General features: G+C 33.3%; 1 pseudogene; it reads right to left on the bottom strand.

Annotated features, from left to right (window-relative positions):
• Positions 1-10,924: 10,924 nt before the first annotated feature.
• LOC122101431 lies at positions 10,925-11,024 on the bottom strand (annotated as a pseudogene).
• Between the last annotated feature and the right edge of the window lie 10,166 nt (positions 11,025-21,190).

The following is a 21,190-nucleotide window of genomic DNA, read 5'->3' as shown; positions in this document are numbered from 1 at the left end:
TTATTTCTTGAACTAAGAAACTGGATGATGTCCCTGAACTTTTTCTCTCAAGGCTACCACTCTACTACTTTGAGCCAAAGTTCCAATTCTGATTTTCGGTTGGTTGTTTGGACATAAGAGACTCACGGACTTTCCTGCCCAGGATGGCTTTAAACCATGGTCATCAGATCTCAGCCTCCGGAATCCAGGCATGAGCCGTCGATGTTTTTAATAACTTAGTAAATTGTACCATTACAGCAGTTATAAATGATCATTATAACCTGTGTAATATATGTGTGTACGTATATATCAATGCATACATGTAGAAATATTTTATCACATTTTTGTATCTACAGAAATTTATGAAATCATCCTTCATTATAAAACAAAAAGGAAAAAAAAAGTTAATAAGGATCAAAACAAAGGGAATTGTCACACGTTTCTTGTTGTTGAATGGAATGTGAATTGTGAGAATCAGTTTGGGAAAACCATCTCTACATTAACAAAATAGATAATAGCTATTAATTCCAATCCATCTATTTTCACATATTGTGTATCCTCACACATTAGTGTCAAAATCAAAGCAAACATTTTTGCCTTTGTATTTAAATCACCTGTTATAATTTAGGTGATAGATGAAGTAATCAAATAAAGATTAAAATAATAGTATGTGAGGCTATGAGTTAGAGCTGAAAAAGATTTCAATATGATGATAACTTAAATTGCATATTTCTTACTTTTACTCTCTTGTAACGTCCCACATTCTCACATTAGGATTGCATAGAAGGTTCTCACTAAATTATATGTACAATTATGAAAAAATATATTGAAAGAATATGAGCACAGTGTGTTTTAGCTTATTGAGACCTGTAAGGAGTAGTGTGTTTTTGAGGACTTGAAAAACGTTGTGATGGAGATGAAGGAAGGCATGTGCTTATTCTGGAAAACTGTCTAGAGGATTGCTCCCGGAAAGATAGTGATGAATTCTTCCAAAAGGTTACAATGAAATCACTTTCAGAAACATGTTCACTGCTACACTATTCACCATAGCCAAGTTATAGACACAGCCCAGATGCCCTTTGGTGGAGGGATGCTTGGAGAAAGTATGGTACTATACATAACTGGATTGTACCCATCCATTATGAAGACTGTTAAATTATTTGCAAATAAATGGATATATCTAAAAATATGTTAAGTAAACTAAGTCAGAGCCAGACACACAAGGGAGCCATGTTCTGTCTCATATTTGGAAGCTAGAACTTTATACAAGTTTACACAACAATATTAACCAAAGCATGCTATTTGCAGAGGGGTATTTAAAAGGTGTAATTTCTTATAAAATTGAACTTTTAATCCCACAAAATCAATACTAGGAAACTATCACTTGGAAGATGTGAGGGGAAGTCAAAAGGAAGGAATAAAGAGTGTGATGGAGGAAGAGAATGAAGGCATACTATTCAATGCCGATAGAATGAAACTAGAAAAACATTAAAGTGGGGGTGAAATTTGGAAGGGTGAGGGGAAGTTATATAAAGATCCATTGTACTTAAAACTGATTTGTTGAATGGAAATTCCCTTGTACAACTGTTTAAGATAATAAAAAATAAAATTAAAAACAATGGAGACATCTGTTCTTAAATTGTGTTCTCTTAAACCTTGACTCAATATAATAGTTTCCTCCTCAGAAATTTTCTTTGCAGTTATTTTCCTCATAGTGACAGAAAAGTGACCAATACAATGAATATCAATACATCACATTGCACATCATAAAGATACACAATATAAAATCTCAGTAAAATATTAGAATTCATTACATGATAAAATAACAGGTAGAATGTGCCAAAAGCTAATTGATTTTTTCCAAGTACTTAACCTATGATATCTAATTTAATCCTCACAATAATTCCATAAAGTGTAACTATTTCCATTTTGAACTCTCAGATAATGATATTGAAGTCTTTAGAGTTGGAATTACTAGTACAACATTGCACACATGGTAAGTGTTAGCCTAAGGTCCATCTCCCACTGTATCAAATAACTTCATTCTATTTTATGACTAAAATACCAGCACATAGTCTACTAATTCTAGGAAAATTACCCAGAATTATTGTGTAGACTCTAATAATATTTCACTTTGTTAGAAAATAGGTAACTGTAATATGAAAACTCCACGGTCATAATCAATTTACACCTCCCTTGTGAAAGGAACTGCTAAACTATAACGTTCTTGATTTCTAGCTCAAAATAGTAAAAATCATATTTTACCCATGACTCAACACTGCACTGCCTGGGGACGCCATCTCTGGTTAACTCAGTCTTACTGAAAGAATGACCTGCCCAATTCCTGCTGGAAACAGACTGCAGGGCTTATGGACCAATCATTTCCACATTGTAGCTCACCTAAGTTGATTACCATTAGACGTATTTTGATTGCTTTTGATACCCAACATTTTGAGAGAAATTTACAACTTTAAAATGCTATTAAAGGAAGACTGATATAAAAATCACATTTGAACCCAGATAAATATTTTACCTTTCATATACGCAAAAAATGCAGTCTGACCTATCATTAATGTTAGAAACGAAAGGTTAAAAATTATAGACACCAAGACCTAAGCAAGAATTAAAGACTCTCCAACTTGTGAATACAATTGGTTTAAAAAGATATCAAGAAAATTTTTGCCTGTGCCATGGAAACCTAGGGTTTCTCCTATTCCATCCAGTAATGTTTTCAGAGTGTCTGCTTTGAATCCGAGGTCTTTGATCCATTAGGAGTTGATTCTGGTTCAGGGTGATACAAAAGGATCTAGCGTTATTTTTCTACAGTAGTTAACCAATTTTGCCAGCACCATTTACTGAAGAGGCTGACTTTCTTCCATTCTTTTTTTTTTTTTTAGCTCCCTTATCGAAGATTACATGGTTATAGGTCTTTAAGTTCATTTCTGGGTTTTCCATTCTATTCCATTGGTCCTGAGGTCTGTTCTTGTCGGTACCAAGATATTTTGATTACTATGGCTTTGTAGTAGAGTTTGAAATTTGATATTGATATTCCTCCAGCATTTTCTTTCTGTTAAGTATTGTTTTTGTTATTCAGGGTTTTTATTGTTCATATAAATTTTGGGATTGCCTTTTCCATTTCCTTGAAGAATGAGGTTGGAATATTGATAGGTATTGCATTGAATTTGTAGATAGCCTTGGGAAGTATTTCCATTTTCACAATGTTGATCTTTCCAATCCAGGAGCATGGGATTTTTGGCCATTTTTTAAGTTCTGTGTTGATTTCCTTTTTCAGGTTTTTAAAGTTTTCATCATAGAGGTCTTTCACTTCTTTGGTTAAGTTAATTCCTCGGTATTTTATTTTTGGTGGGGCTATACAAATGGAGTTGCTTTCTTAATTTCAGCTACACTTTTCTTATTATTGGCATATATAAAAGCCATTGATTTTTGAGTGTTTATTTTATACCCTGCTACTTTGCCAAAGTTTTGAATCACTTTCAGTAATTTGGGAGTGAAGTCTATGGGATTCTTTAAATACAGGATCATGTCATCTGCAAAGAGGAAAAGTTTTACTTCTTCTTTCCCTATTTGCATCCCCTTTATGTTTCCCTCTTGTCTTATTGCTGTAACTAGGCATTCTAATACTAGATTGAAGAGAAGTGGAGAGAGTGGACATCCTTGTATCATTCCTGATTTTAGAGGAAATGGCTTTAGTTTTTCAGCATTGAGTACAAGGCTGGCTGTAGGTTTGTCATATAAAGCCTTTATTGTATTGAGGAATGTTCCATGGATTCCTAATTTTTTCAGAACCTTCCTCATAATGTTGTGTTGGATCTTGTCAAATGCTTTTTCTGAATCTATTGAGATAACCATGTGATTCTTATCCTTGCTCTTGTTGATGTGATGAATTATATTGTTTTTCGTATATTGAACCAGCTTTGCATCCCTGAAATGAATCTTGTTTGATAGTGGGGTATGATTTTATTAGATGAATTATTGTGGTTGATTGGCCAAATTTTGTTGAGAAGTTTTGCATCAATGTTCATCAATGATATGGGTCTATAATTATCTTTCTTTGATGATTCCCTGCATGGTTTGGGGATGAGGGTAATTAAGGCTTCATAGAATTAATTCGGTAGTGAACTTTCTCTTTCAATTTAATTGAAGTGTTGAAGGAGTATTGGTGTGAGATCTGCTATGAAGGCCTTGTATAATTCTGCTATAAAACATCTGGTCCTGGGCTTTTCTGTGATGCTAGGTCTCTTATTGCTGTTTCTATTTCAATGCTGGATATGGGCCTGTTAAGATGGTTTAACTCATCTTGGTTTAGTTTCGGCATGTCGATATTTGCTAGGAAAAGGTGAAGTCTGCTAAGTTCTCAAACTTATTAGCATAAAGTTTTGAGAAGTATTCCCCTATAATGTTATGAATCTTGATTGTTTCTCCGGTGTTTCCATTCTCATCTCTAAGTTTATTTATTTGGTATGTTCTATTTTTTTCTAATAAGATTAGCTAAAGGTGTGTCTATTTTGTAAATTTTTTCAAAGAACTATCTCTTTGTATTGTTGATTCTTTCTATGGATTTTTTGGATTCTAATTCATTTAATTTTGATTTAATTTTAAGTATTTCTTTCTGTCTACTAGATTGAGGTTTATCTTGCTGCTCTTTTTCAAGGAGGCTTAGTTGTCTCATTAAATTGTTGGTTTCAGATCTCTCCAATTTATTGATGTAGAAACTCAGACCTATAAACTTGCCTCTGAGTACTGCCTTTGCTCTATCCCAGAGGAACTGGCAGTTTGTGTGCTCCTTTTTGATGAATGTCATGAACACTTGAATTTCATTTCTAATCGCTTCCATGACCCACTGGTGGTTCAACAGTGTTTTTCAGCCTCCATGTGTTACAGGACTTTCTTTGGTGGCTTTTGGTGTTGAGTTCTAATTTGATTCCCTTTTGGTGTGAGAGAATGCAAGGTATTACTTCAATGTTTCTAAATTTGGACAAGTATGCTTTGTGAGCTAAAATGTGGTCTATTTTGGAAAATGTTCCATTGGCTGCTGAGAAGAACGTGTATTCTGATATTGTTGGGTGAAATACTCAGTAGATGTCTGTTAAATCTAGTTGATCTATGCAGTTGTGTAGGTCTGCGGTTTCTCTGTTGAGTTTTTGCCAAGTTGATCGATCCAGTGGGGATAGTGGTGTGTTAAAGTCCCAAAACAATTAATGTCTTTGGATCTATATGAGATTTGAGGGAAAGTAGTGTTTCTTGCATATATTTGGCTGCTCTGTTGCTTGGCGAATACAGATTTAGAATTGTAATTTCCTCCATAAGGAGAGTTCCCTTAATTTGTATGTAGTGAACTTTTTATCTCTTCTAAGTAATTTTAATATGAAGTCTATTTTATCTGCTATTAGGGTAGTAATTCCTGCCTGTTTGTGGGGGCTATTTGCTTGGTAGATTTTGTTCCAGTCTTTCACATTCAAAATGTGTTTGTTTTTATTAGCAATGTGTGACTCCTGAAGGCAGCAGATAGAAGGATCTTGCTTTTTAACCCAATTAGACAGTTTATGTCGCTTAATTAGAGAGTTAATCCCGTTAATATTGAGATAGGACTCTGAGCTATTTGGGAGTTCCTGCCTTTGATAAAATGGCAGGTGGATAACACCTTCTTGTGGGCTGAGACAACTGGGTTCTTCCTATGGTTCTTGGATTCTCAATTTTGGTGTGCTTTCTTAGCCTTTATTGTGGTCTTGTTGGTTTTCTAGGTGTAGGTCATCTTTAAGTATCTTTTGTAGGGCTGGATTGGTGGAGATATATTGTTTCAATTTTCTTTGCTATGGAAGGTTTCTATTTGACCTTCGGTTATGAAGGAGAGTTTAGCTTGTACAGTATTCTTTCTAGATAGTTGTTTGTCTTTAGGGCATGGCATACATCATTCCAGGCTCTTCTGGCTTTAATTGTCTCTGCCGAGAAATCTGAGGTGATTCTCATTGGTTTCCCTTTATAGGTGATTGTTCTTTTCTTTTTGACAATTTTATGGACCTTTTCCTGGGTCCGAATTTATCTTGTGCTGATTATAATGTGATGGTGGGATGTCCTGTTATGGTCTGGTCTACTTGGAGTTGTAACAGATTCTTGTATCTGAATAGGTCTATCTTTTTGCATGTTTGGTAAGTTATTTGCTAGGATCCTGTTAAACAAATTTCCTAGACTATTAACTTCTCTGAAGAGGAAAGAAGGATGACCAATAGACACATGAAGAAATGCTCAACCTCCCTAGCCATAAAAGAAATGCAAATCAAAACAACATTGAGATACCACCTCACCCCAGTTAGAGTGGATATAATCAAGAACTCTAGTAACAACAGATGCTGGAGGGGATGTAGACACACGGGATATTTACTACGTTGTTGTGGATGTGTAAACTTGTTCAACCACTTTGGAAAGTAGTATGGAGGTTCCTCAAAAGACTCCACCTAGAGCTCCCCTATGACCCAGCAATCCCACTTTTGGGCATTTACCCAAATGATCACAAACAAGACCACTATAAAGCTACCAGCACAACTATGTTTATTGCCGCATTATTTACGGTAGCTAAGATATGGAACCAAAACAGATGCCCCTCAGTAGATGAATGGATCAAGAAAATGTGTTATATATACAAAATGGAATTCTATGCCTCCATCAGAAAGAATGACATCGCCCCATTTGTTAGGAAATGGATTTGCCTTTCTTTTATGAAGAAAAGACATCAATTCTATTGCATTTTTAATGCCTTATGATACTGAAGATTAAATTATAAACTATTAAAGCTTGAAAATAACTCATTTTCTTAGGAGTAGGACACAAAAGACAAGCTTAATCCATTTTAAAAGACCCTTATTTATACTACAAATTCACTCTTATAACTACAAAGATTCTAAAAATAAGAAGTGCAGTGACACAAATGAAATAATTTAACTGAATCATCTATTCAAAGAACTATGTTAATAGAAAACCAAGTTATAATAATAGCTTACCCAAGTCACTTACATTCTTTTATTCTATTTTATTTAGTTTCATAAGAACTGGTTTTTCATAAAATGATGCACAAATCCTATATACCCACTTACATTTTCAGATTTTAACAATATTTATTTCAGAAATGATTTTTGCTCTATAGTCAATGAACTTAAATAATTCTAAAATATTCAAAGGGTCTTCAGAAATTGCAAGACTCACTCTGGGATGTTATTTATATTGGAAAAGATTCGAAAAGCCTTATTTGTTAATGTTGTGATAGTTACTCCCATAAAAGAAACATTAGTGAAGATCTCATTGCAGGTACAAAACAACTTCAAATGCATCCACAATCTGGAGGTGACACATGCTTTTTGTTTGTTTGTTTTTGAAAGGTATATCTAACAAGCATATCCACAATACTGATTTTCAGTCAATATGATGGGATATTCAAACCTAATAAATACAGGGTAGATTATCTTAGTGAGAATAGATATGATCTTACGAAGAAAGTTGTTTTCAATAGAAATCCGGAAAGAGTTTATCCACTTTGTGTTTCATAGGATTAACCAGAGAGTAATACCTGTTTGGTCAAGTTGGCCAAACACACTCAATGCGTATATGTTAAAAGTATGACCAATTTAAGAGGTCAAACACATATTTTGTACTGACAGTGATCTTACAGAAATAACTTACTACCTAATTATTTCTGTATCTTCCTACCTAACATATAAAAGGAATTGAAAGTGATCTCTTTTATCTAATTTAATGTTGTAAATATTTTTATTATGATGACATTATTTGACATATATATGTACAGAAGGGTGGTTCCAATAAAATGACATGACAGAATGCTGATAAATAAAAACATTGCAACACAGCTCTTTTCAACCTCACCCTGTCCATATTGGCAAACAACATTGCATCAGCACACGCGCACATATACATATACACACATGTGCGCACATGTACACACACATATACATTCAGAGTTTATTATACAAAAAAGTTCAAATAAAATATTAGTGATTAGTACAAATGATAGTTTTCCTTATTAAAAAAAGTACACAATCTAGTCACCATGCATGTTTCATTGTACTTGCCTCTCCACAAATGACCACTTAATTTATTTTAATTAATTAATTAATTAATTTGTTTGGTTCTAATACTAAGGCTTAAATTCAGGGCCTGGCTCTGTCCCAGAATTTGTTACTTTTTTGTTTTAGTTTTCTCAAGGCTAGCATTTTACTGCTTTCCCACAGCTCCATTTCTAGCTTTTGCTGGTTACTTTCAAATCAGAATCTAATGGCCTTTTTTTCCCCTGCTTTTTCTGGTTTCAAACCACAATCCTCAGATTTCATCTTTCTTATTAGCTAGGATTAAAAACAAAAGCCACCATGTGGCTTCTTTTTCCTCTATAGTTATTAATGCACATACTTAGATAGTAATTTAAAACTGAGTGTATAGAAACAAGATGTATAGTGATGATATTGTCCTGTCAGAAATTCATGGTAGTAAATTTCTTCTTAAGGCCATAAACAAAAAATACCATGATATAATATAAGAGGACTCACTATTGAACATATGAGGTATAAGAGCTTTCTAATAGGTCCATTATTTATTGTTGCCCAACATTAGGAAAAAGTATAACGCAGTAATAAAATAGAAATCCTTTGTATGACTACTTAAATTTCTTGTTTTTGTAAAGACACACATTTTCATCTAAAATAAGTAGGCCTGTCTATTGTCTTCATGTGATTTTGATGATTGAAGGTGCTTAATGAGAAGTCAAAATGTATTAGTAGTTCTTTGCTATCAATTAAATCTCACTTTTTCTTCCTGGAGAATATAATGATTAAAGCAATAATTCAGAATCAGCAAGCAATAGTTCAGAATCACGCTTCCAGTGCAAGTGGATCACCAGTAAGTAATCCTCAATACCATTTTCCACAAAGTTTTGTTACAGATACAATCGGCCTTCCTTTTCTAGCTGCTTTTCTAGAATAGACACATTCGTTCATTGTACAGGAAAAGTGTGATTTAACTGATTTGTCAGATCTGTTACTAGAATTGTCAAGGATTTATATTCTTGTCTGTAATTTAGTCAAAGCTATGTATCTTTGGGTAGGCTACTAAAATGTATTTACTAATTTCAAGTAAATACATAAATTCTATTTCCATCTCTTTTTTAAAAATAAAATTGTTTCCTCTATAAATTGATCAGAGGCATGGATGGAATTTGTGGCTAGCTAGGTCATTGTACATCTTTCTCTTCCTCTCTCTTTTTCATGGTTCTCATAGATAATATGATTGCTCCATAATTATCTTAATTTATTTTGCTTTTATATTTTTGCTTGCATCATTTCACTTTCTGCTCTGCCATTATCCCAATCATTTTCATAGAAAGCATTATTTCCTATTTTCTCATTCCTAGAATAAGCTGCACATGAAGACACCACTGGTCATCATTTTCAGCCTATAACTTTGAATATAGAGGAAAATCTTTCTCTTTTCTCTATCAATTCCCTATTCACCAGTGAGAATAATTTAGAATAGAAAACATGGAAAAAGAGAAAACAAATCATGGTGAAAAAACAGAAGCAGAAAATTCATTGGATTTTTCTGACCAGTTCAACCAATGTGAATTATTGGGGAAATACATAGGCACCTCATTCCCAGTGGTACTCAAAGTCACTGGTTAGGCAATTCTGATGAAGACAAGGAACAAGATGAAAAAGTGAGGAATGGTATCATTTGCAAGAAAAAAGATGGAGAAGGATCCAAGCAAATTTCTTCTTTGGGCTGCCGAAAATACTCAGCTTACTACAGTGTAGACACTACTTTCCAAAAAGGCCACTCATGTGAATATTAGGAATGAGGATGAGTATACCCCACTTCATTGGCAAGCCTACAATGGACACTTAGACATTGTCCATGAGTTGGTGGCTCGAGGCAGATATTCATGAAATAATTGTCGATGGCCGGACACCCCTGCACAGTGCTTATACATGGAATAATACCAGAATTGCTTCATTTTTATTTCATCATGATGCAGATACCAATGTCCAAACTAAATGCCTCTTGAGCCCCTTGCATCTTGCTGCTGAGAATAGAGGTAGAAAAAATATGCTGGATTGCCTTCTGTTGAACCATTTTATCAAACCAGGTCTGAAGAACAACTTGGAAGAAACTGCATTTGATATTGCAAAAAGCATAATATGTATCACTACATCTTTGAAGTTGTGGAAGGCTGTTCAAATTGTTCTCATATGTTGTAATGGTTCGGTTAAGTTTCTTAAATTTCAAAAATGATGGTCCATCTTTGTGTCCTTCCAAAATATTCTCACAATACAAAGTAACAGCAATATCTTACTGTAAAAATTCATGGATTCCATGGTATTCTTCCAAGTGAATTGCCTGACTTTGATATCAAAATGTATTCAAGACTTGTTTGTATATATCTATAATGATTTCTGCAGAGTTTGTGATTTTTTAAAATCAGAAATAAGTTTAACTTACCTGTTGAAATGAGTAGTAAAGAAACTAAAAATATTTCTGGTACTTGTCTGAAAAAGTTTATTTTAAAATAGTCTGTATTCTGTTTGTATAATGTCCAAAATCTATTTCATTCTCTCCAAATATAATACTTTGAATTCTACATTGATTTATATTATATAGGTTCATTAATAAATGTGTCCTTTCAGATTGCATTCCATATAGAAACAGTTTAAGATTCCGTTTTTCCTAGGTCCTTATAGTATTTTATTTCTTTGGGATAAAATGACAATGTTATCTAATTTCAAATGTTTTGTAAAGGTTATGCTATGTAAAGGCCTTTCTAAGATGAAGAGTTAATACACTGAAGACAAACTTTTAATTCTATGAACTAAATGTATTCTTTCACTTGTATCTTTGTAATCAACTTTTTAATAACTGTTTTTCATTTCTTGAATCCGAAGAATACTTCACAAATTTCCATATCATCCTTGTGGAAATGCCATGTAATTCTCTGTATTGTTGCAATTTGGGTAGATGTGCTGCTGAAGCATATAGTATCTTGTAAATTTAAGTAGTTAATGATGCAATCTTAATATAGGCATATATCTTTCGTTGCCTATTTGTAACAAGGAAACCTTATTTTTCCTAGCAATGCTATTGATCTTATTTCCCTAAAATTCTGTGTAGAGTGGGGAAAAAATGTATATTGTTTAATCAATTGCTCATATTTCAAACTTTTTTGTCAATGACTATTTTAAGTCTTTTTCATTTTAAACCTGATCATACTTTGAAGCCTTTATAGCTAGGTTCAAAGGTGATGGCTTTTTCAAGTACTTATTTGTCCAACTGAGTTAGATTTGTGGAGCTAAGGATTCAAAGTAAGCTTTGCTCAAGAGCTACTTCTAAACTTGTGCAGCTTAAAATGTCCCAAATGAGGTCTTACTGGCACAAATGTCTCCCTGACCCTTTCCAATTCTTCCATGTAGGAACAGACACACCAGAGTATCTTACCCTGACAGCAAAGATTGTCTTACTGCAACAAAATTAATCTTAGTTACAAGGGATCATAGAGAGATGAACAGTTCAGACAGCACTGTTCAGACTAGAAGGTATTTTATCAAAATATAATTGTTTATTATACCTATCATTTCAAAAGTAGCTAAAGCCAAGAAGGTGAAAAATCATTCATATGCATGATTACCTAAAGTCCTGGTCTTCTACCTTCCAACCAGGCAGGAACTTACACTACAGCATTTACATCACCAAATATTTCCATAGCTGCAGGAGAAGTCCATATATTTCTCCTCGATTTTAGGCCTTAAATTGGTAATGTTTTTATCACATTGTTTCCTCTTGCCTCCAGTCTGTAAATCTACAAATGGTAAATCATTAGGCCTAACCCTACCAAACACTGAGGTAGAGATAATGGAATAAAACTTTAAAACAGAGTTGCCTTTGATATCCTAACAACAACAGAACAATGCAAAACATGTGCCTTTTTATTATATTACATATACTTATATAATTTATACTTATATGTGCTGATTTTATATTTTACACAGTGAAACTTACTAGAATCAGTTGATAATTTGAGAAATAAATTTATATTTACTTATTCCAATAAATACAATTGGAATATAAATAATTAGGTTTAGAGTATATATTAGAATATAAAAGTATCAATGCAATGTCTTTTGGGATACCTTCTAAATATTCTTGGTCATCTTAATTCACATGGTAAAAAAACAATGTTGTTTTCCTCTAATCTATAAGGAATTTTACACTGCTGCTCTGTTTATTGTTTAACTCTCTGGTCCCAAACTGTTTTCTCCATATTTTTGAATCATATTTTTGAACCCAAATTTTGCTGATGTTATTTCGAAAAAGTATTATTCTTTTGCAGGACCCAGGGTTCCTAGTATCCCAGGTCCCAGTTATCCACATCATCATATAAGAAGGGCAAGACATCTCACCTAGGCCCATGCAATATGCCATCAGAAAGTAATTGAAGACCCATCTCAAATTCTCATTTCCTATAATATTTCAGGTCCTCAATTCCTTGAGACATAGGAATTAGCAGTAAGCAATTGTGAAATGCAAGGCAACATAAAGATGAGATAAAAAAATTCTGAGAGAAAGTACTGTAATTCAAATTTCCAATTTACAGATGACAGCCCATATGAGTGAGCAAGATCACAAATTTCACAAGATTACTTTTAATACCTCTCTCCTAACGATTAATGAAATATTTCAGTCCAGCATATGTAGGCCAAAAAAATAGTTCCTGGAATGATAGATCCATAATTGGTCTACCAAGGCCAGAAAAATTTGACTTAGAGGTCAAATATAATTCAGAAAAAAACATTAATTGAGAAGATCCTTAGTGCTTCAAAACACTGGTACTTCAGTAAAACTTGGTTCTGTAGTATAAAAATGTTGTCATTCTCAATCCAATGATAACCTACATTTAATCTCCTGAAAGTATACTCCTTTTCAAATAAACTTTTTAAAATCACATTCGCCAAAATAACATTTGACAAGTAGATGATACTTAGTGACATTATAAGTTTTTCAAGTGGAGGGAGCAATTTACAATAGAGTGGATATATTTACCCAGCACTAATGTCAAATAGTTTCAACCATTCATTAAAGTGTAGAAATAATACCACCCACCCTTTGTGTTGTTCAGTAGGTGCCTTGCAGAAATGTGTTAAATAGATCAGCCTCCCATGTTTCAAACCCAAACATTAGCTAATAAAGTAAATTTCATCACATAATGAGGTACATTTTAAAAGGTCACAAATAGTTGCCTTATCATATGTTGTTTTATGTTTTCCCTGTCTGTCTAACATAGTAAAAACTATGACTTGAAGTCTTGAATATGGGTACTCATCAGAGATGTGACAAACATAAAATCTGTCTTCTATATCTATCATATTTCTCTATAGTAGTAATTATTATTTTTCTTTTTTTCCAAAACATATAGGTAGCAGAAAATACTATCCCATGTAAAATAAAATAATCACAAACCATTGTACAAAGGCATTTATAAAAATTGGTAGTTAGGAATACATTCTAAGCCATTTTTAAACTTTCTTGTTGACTAAAGGTTCACGTCTCCAGACTTGCGAATTTTTATTGCAGATGAATGAATTATGGAAATAAAAGTTGACATAAGTTCAAGTATTTGCAGGATTGAAACTCCATGGAATGTGTATAAACCTTTAAAAATATTAACAGACATTTTAAGAGAATGACTATCTGGAAGATGAAACCAGAGAAGAATAATAGTAAAGACATAGAATGAATGAAAAATGGAACAAGGGACAAGTACAGCTAGAATACTCAATGTACACATGTGATAAAGGAAGTAGTAAATCGGAAATAAATATTGGAGAAGGGGTTGGTTCAGAATGATAGAAGGAGTAACTCTGATCCAGGAGCATTGGACAATTAGATGGACATATTTAATTGTAACATACTTGCACAAGCTTTTGAAATGCAGCTTAAAAACACAACAAAAAAAAAAAAAAACAAAATCACACAAAAATTACAACCAAACAGCAATCTCTAGGAGTTTGAATATAACCTCTCAAAATTTTAAGCAGTTAATGAAGGCAGTCTTGGGAAAGCAAAAAAAAAAACTGTTCAAAGAGGGCAGTACGGGGTAGGGGAGAATTTTGAACAGATTTAAATAGATTGTCTAAGGTTATAAATCATCTACATCTGCTGCAAATATTTTCTTCTTCGAGTTCTCTTTGTCTGAACTGGATCCTCCAATCCTGAACCGCACTTGACAGCTTGTGAAGATAGAATGATAGAAACAAGATCAAGAACCCATTAATCCACTGGAAAAAAAAACAATCCTCTGTTTTCTCGCATATCTCTTCATTACTATATTTTCATAATTTAAAGTCAAGTGATTTTGAATTATATCTTTCCTTCTTTTTTCTGGCAAAGTAATTGGTCAAAGTAATTCACTAAATATTATCTGCCATTTTTTTCTATCAATCTGTTTACTTGTCCAAGCGAGTACATTAAACTTCCCCCTTGCATTTGGTTGCCACGAAAACCCAACATCTATGATAATGAGGACAAACTCTAATGTAAAACTTTGTCTCCAAAAAACCAGTCCAAGAAGCTGTGATCACAAATATTTAGGATTCTTTTTTCTTTTACCTTGAAATTCTTCTTGTGTCTAAAGTGCCCACAAAAATAAATACTCCACCACTTTTTGCTTCAATCACTTCTAACCTCAAAGATGTATTTTGCTAACAATATGCTTAGAGGAAACAAAAAAAAATACTCCACTTTTATCTTCTCTCTTAATATTCTCCTTAGATACCATATTAGGAATAGTGAAGTTATTCTTTGGAAAATTATTTCAATAGATTATTTTTTGTCTTCATTTTGCATTTGCTCAACAAGTTGTATGGAGAAGAATAAAGTTAAATCACCCATTTCTTGGATGACAGTGTCTGTTACAAAGGACAATGCTTCTATGTCCTACTTCTATGTCCTCTTCTTAGCTCTTGCGTGATTTCCAATTAATCACAGATTATTGGCTTCAAGTCTAGTGAAGCTGAAGGACTATAAGGCCTCCCCCACTGCTACATCTTCATGGTTTCTCTTTTAAAACTCTTTTATTTGGATGTGGAATTTATTTCCATGTCTTCGTTCAATCTATTCCACATTGTAGTGAGGCAAATACGCTCTGTAAAATCACTTTAGGTAGCAAAAATATTATGACAATCTATATCAAAAAGTTTTGGCTTCTTTCCACTGCTTAGGCCAATACACTGAGCTACGGCTTCTAAGACCACGTTTTCTTACCTTTTCAATTTGCTCAATTCTTTTCTGATCCCAAAACTTTTTGCCGAATGTAATAAGAGAAGTCCTCACTATCTCATGTTAATAAGGATATTATGTTTTTGTGAGATACTTAGAAATATGAAATCATTGGTTTGAAGTATCCAATCAGATTTTTTTCTCTTTTTCAGTATTTCACATGCAAAGGCATTTTGGAAAATATTACAAACAGAAAAATGTATACCCAATACCTTCTTTCATTATGGAGGGCACTTTCTCCCTAAATATTTGGACCCAAATTATCTTTTTCAGAGAATTACTGTTTGATAATTAACGGTCAATGCACAAATTTTGATATCTTATTTTTTAAAGAAGTTTGAATTTAAATTACACTACAACATTGTTTCACATAGTAAGAGTATATTTCCTGGGTAAGGACAAATCTCAAGGAAACCTACAGGATTGATAGCAAGGTTTCTGAGGTTTGTTTGTTTAATGTAAAAATGAGCCATCTTTACCCACATTGCTCCCTCTCAGTTAAGTCTCCATGGATTTCTTTGCATGAAAGCCTGTTTTCCCAGGCAATTTTAAATTTTCTTCATAGGCTATGTTGTTAAAAACTTTGAACAATTAAAATTTACCTGTCATAATTTTAAAACTTTTTTGAAATTCCTTTATCAGAATCGCGAATTCACCAACGCTAATTCCAACTTTACCATCAATAACAGTTAAAATGTTGTTTTCATGACATAGTGTCCATGAAACTATTATTTTCCAGTGGCTTTGTTATGCATATATATGTCCATGTAAGCTGATGCTGAGCAAAATGAATTCCAAGATATGGAAACAGAGATTTTTATTTACAATTGTTGTTTTTAATGTACTATGTAACTTCCATTTTCTTTGACCAAGGACAAACCAATTTAATAGCAATACTCACAAAATAATATGTTGGAAATGTACATTACAACTTGTGAGGGGTATTGGGGTGAAAGAAATTTATGAGAAAAATGAGAGAGGGGGTAACAAGTTTGAAAAGACATGTATTCAGTACCTTACTGTAACCACACTGTACATCACTTTGCTAATAAAAAATTTAAAAAATAAGCTGCATGAAATAAATATCATGGATTAGTATAATAAATATTATTCTTTATGTAGTAACTTTTTAAAAATCAATACTAGCTGGCATCTAATTTGAATTAATTATCCCTTTTTAATCAGAGGATCATCAACTTGAATGTTATCCAACTTGACAATATTTTCACAATATACTTGCCTATATTTTCAAAAAAGAATAAATATAGTACTTTCTCATGCTAAAACTGAAAACAGATTAATTCTGGTGAAACCCGTAACTTTTAAAAGTAAATAAGTTGTTAAGAAGACAGGATATATGTGTTCTTCAAATTCCTATGACTAATAACTACTCATTTTCAAATTCTGAACATTCTATATCTGAGAGATTGAAAACAGTACGTGTTTGCATGTTATATAATTCTGCAATAGATGCAGTTTCCAATGGGGTGATACAGATTGAGAAGTCAACAGAAAAATAGCCACATTCTGGTAGAGGATAAAACTATGAAACATCTGTAATAATTAATTCTTTAAGAGTAAGCAATTGTTTATCAAAGTAAGCTATTATTTCTATGACCATCAATCCCAAGATTTATCTCATAAAGTCATCCTAGCCCAACAATTTCCAACTTGTATGGTGCACCTCAAAATTCCCTTAATTCACATCACAAATAGCTTATCTCTATTGTGAAATAATACTACACCTCTGTGTGATGCCCTCCTTGTTCTGGAAAGAACACCTCAATAAAGTAGGTTCCATAAATTTTACTCCCAGTGGTATTCTTGACATCAGAACACTTGTAAACATTATTTATATTTTATAATTTTTTAACTATCACAGATATTCAGGATGCTAAGATGGGAAGATTACAGTTGAAAGTCAACCCAGGCAGGAAGGTTCCTTAGATTCTTATCTCCTATAAACTTCTCAGAAAACGCCAGACACAGGTGGCACTGAGGTTGAAGTGGTAGGGCACAAGCCTTGAGCAAAAACAGGCTCAGAGACAGTGTCCAGGCCCAGAGTTCAAGCCCTAGGACAAACCAATAAAACAAAACAAAAATAAAAACAAACCTCAAAGCTAGCATTTTTCTCATTGTATAAAGAGGCACGTAATTAAGGAAATTGCTTCCTGTGTTACATATATGTAGAAGAAAGAATATGTCACACAATTATTCTCTTCATACCATGTTATACCAAAGATTCAAAAAATGCTATTTTTCTTAATTTATAAATTAATTTCATCCATTTGTTGGCAACTCTGTCTATATTATTCACATTATCATTTTATATATGAACTGATGGAATTATCTCTTAAATAACTTTTAATTATAACTCTTTTGAAAGAATCTTCTAGGCAAATAGAATGTTAGAATCATTTGTGAGTTTTTCAATTAAACACTCTACTTAAAAATAATTTTGTAGTATCATATAGAATATGAAATTACAAACAAAACCAAAATATTTATTTTAAATCTACGTTCTAATTTAGCAAAATCTACATAGTCTTACATTAGATGAACTTTGCTTTTTCTCCAGGGATACCCTTTTGTAATCCTTCATCATTTCTTTGGAATCCAAAAGAATGATGATTATTTACTTTTTCAATTTTGGATGGGAATCATGAGCCATTTTGCATCTAGGAATGTTCTGTAAATAAGAGAGCATTTAAAACACAACTGAATATTATATATGTGTTGCATTTCAGTAGGAAACTTGACTTCTCAAACCATAATGACAAAATTAGCCCAAACTTCCACTGTGTATTCCTTTCTTGACTGGTTTGCTTTATTAAGACAAAATTATACTACCTGGTCCAGAGAAGGTATCACTACATAATTCCAATCTCTAATCTGCTAGAATTCTAGGCTTGTATCACATTGCCCTGCCTAGTTGGTTGATTTATTTAATCTAGGTAGAGACTAGCAATTCTAAACTTCTCCAGTGATGTTATCCATCAAAGTGACTGCTCAGACTGTTTATCTACTATTTTCAAAGATTTTCTAACATTGCACACAGGATATGAACATTTTCAGATGCACCTGAACGGGTCTCTGATTCGTTCCTCCGTGGATCTGATCTCTTGAATTATGATTACTTGACTCTCTTACTATATATCGTCCCTACCTATGTAATATTCTCAAACTTTTTGAAGAATTTCACTTAAGACTTTCTAAATAAAAAATTATCACTTGATTCTAGTCTTACTCAGGACATATTTTCTATTGTTTTCTAACTTTTCTACATATTCTGAGAGTTGTTTCATTTGTGTGTGCCACATATAAGTGCCTCTGTGTGTATGTGTATATTTGTATACATGTATGCAAAAGTGTCAAGCTCTTATTCATCAATCTTGCTCATCAATCTTGTTCATGACTGGTATTCCATCATCTGAGCCATTCTTCCAATTCAGCTTTTGGCTGCTTAATTATAGGTAGTGTCACAAAGATTGTTCTGCCCAGGCTGTATGCAAACTGAAATTCCCAGACTCCTTTACATTCTTAGGTTTTATTTTTCTAGGAGTATCAACTTTTAAACTAAAAACATTTTTGTGAATGTAAAGTCTAAGCTGTAGCCCAGATTTTTAACTCAAGAATTGATATAAAGATAGATGAACATACACATTACATATGCTGAGTGTACATTGTTAGAAATGTGATCTTAAGCTGGGTGGCAGTGAGATCTAAGGATTGAGGTTCAAAGCCAGACTGGGTAGGAATGTCCTGGAGACTACTTTCTCGAATTAACTATCAGAAAACTGGAAGTGACACTATGGCTCACGTGGTAGACTATTAGCCTTGAGCCAAATAGCAGAGGGACAGTGCCCAGGCTGAGTTCAAGTGTCAAAACCACCATCAACAAAAAATATAAGTAAAGAAAAATAAATGTCAGCCACCAGTTCATTGCTAATATAATCCTTGCTCTCTCAAGATGGACATTTTTTTTCCTAGTTAAATTCATGCTCTTATATCTGACCTTTATTGGGGAAGAATTATTCTTCCATTCTACTTTTAACAAATTTGCATGATTAGCAAGCGTTATTTAGAAAGGGAGTGGCCTCATACTTCATGGCCCACGTAGGAGTAATACTTTCTCTATATCACTCCCGTAAATCTACATACTGGACTTGGAATTATTGTTTCAATGTTGTCTTATTTGTAGAGTCTTCTACAAATACTTAAACACAAAACTTCTCTTTCTCCTATTATTGCTATTGTTTCTCTTACTGTTAACTCATGTGCACTTGGGAAATAATGCATAGCAACTACACTCACAAAAGAATGATTTGAGAACCTTCTTCCTATTTCAAATTTGCCTTAATTTACTGAGAACTTTAAAGTTTGAACTCAATGTACTCATGGATAATATATTTATAAGCAATATAAATTTCATATTTTCTCTTTAGTAACTGTCTCTGAAACATGTGTTACCTCAGGTCCAAAGATATCCTTGTGTTATTTCAGTGAAGAAAGAAAACATTCATTATACCTCAAGCAGCACAATTGATTGTTACTGGAAGTAACTGTTACTGGATGTGGACACTGATCCCAGGAGAGGAATTGAAAATAGAGGAATGACAAAATTCAAGTTAACTTGTGATTTTCTTTTTATTGTACAAGAAAAATATCCCAAGGCTTGAAGGAATCTCTGTCCCTGACTTGTTCGAGTGTGTTCTTTACTTATATGAAACTTTTCTGTAAACTTCTAGTTTAGAATATTACCAAAAGAAATAATATGCCATTTGAAGGCCAACATAGAACAAAAGGAAATAACGTTGTTTTAAAAGTGTTCTACTGCAAAGAAACAAAGTCATGGAGGTTTTAAAGTGTATTATGGATGGATATTTGAACCCTGAGATGATTCGCTTGTTGCAGGAGTCAGTTATCAATTCCTTTAGTCTGGTCCTGATTTCTCCATAGCAATAAGGATTCCAAAAAAGCAGGATCCAGTGAGCATGATCAGCAAAAGGAACCTCTTCTCAGACTAGTACTCCTTTAAGGAGGGTCTCAAAGAAATATGTGGAGTTTTTTGCTTGTTTGTTTACTTTGTGTTGGTTCTGGGGCTTGAAGCCAGAGGCTGAACCCTGTCTCTTAAAAATTGTCTTTCCTGTCCACCTGCCCCCAAAGCTAGTACTCTACTGCTCGAATCAAAACTTTTTGGTGCTAATTAGCGATAGAGTTTGGCAGAGTCTTCTGCCTGGATTGGCTTTGAACTAAAATATTAAGAAAGCTAAGTGACATCAACTGCATCGACTTCTCTTTTGAAACAAGAAATATTAAATGAAGTTTATTATAAAGCTAATATTTGACAGTTTTTAAAAGAAGAAAAAGTCCAGCAAAGAAGCCATAACCTCAATAACTCAGCAAAAGTAGGTTCTCTGAATAATTTTGGAATTATTTTTTCTGCTTGGGAAGATTATTGACATTTTCGTTCCTTTTGGGAAAACTTAAAGTCATATTTTCACTTATTTTATTGGTCGTGGGGCTTGATCTCTGATCCTGGGCATTGTCCCTCAGCTCTTCAGGTCAAGTTGAGTACTTTACTACTTTACCTAAACACCGCTTCTGGGATTCTGGTGGTTAAATGAAGATAAGGATCTCTTGGTCTTCCCTAACCAGGCTTGCTTTTTTGAACCACAATCCTCTGGTCTCAATTTACTGAGTAGATAGGATTACAGGTGTGAACAACCAGGAGCCTGCTCATATTTGCATTTATGTGCACTGAATGACACTAGCCAAAGAATGGAAATTTGAATCAAATGATGACATTGAAGCTTTTCAGAAACATTGAGGTTGCAATAAATATGTCCTCCTTTTCCACGTTGTTACA

This window comes from Dipodomys spectabilis, unplaced genomic scaffold (genome assembly GCF_019054845.1).
Source record: "Dipodomys spectabilis isolate Male_0828 unplaced genomic scaffold, ASM1905484v1 ptg000662l, whole genome shotgun sequence".
Taxonomy (NCBI): Eukaryota; Metazoa; Chordata; class Mammalia; order Rodentia; family Heteromyidae; genus Dipodomys; species Dipodomys spectabilis.
This window is presented reverse-complemented; position numbering and strand designations above follow the sequence as displayed.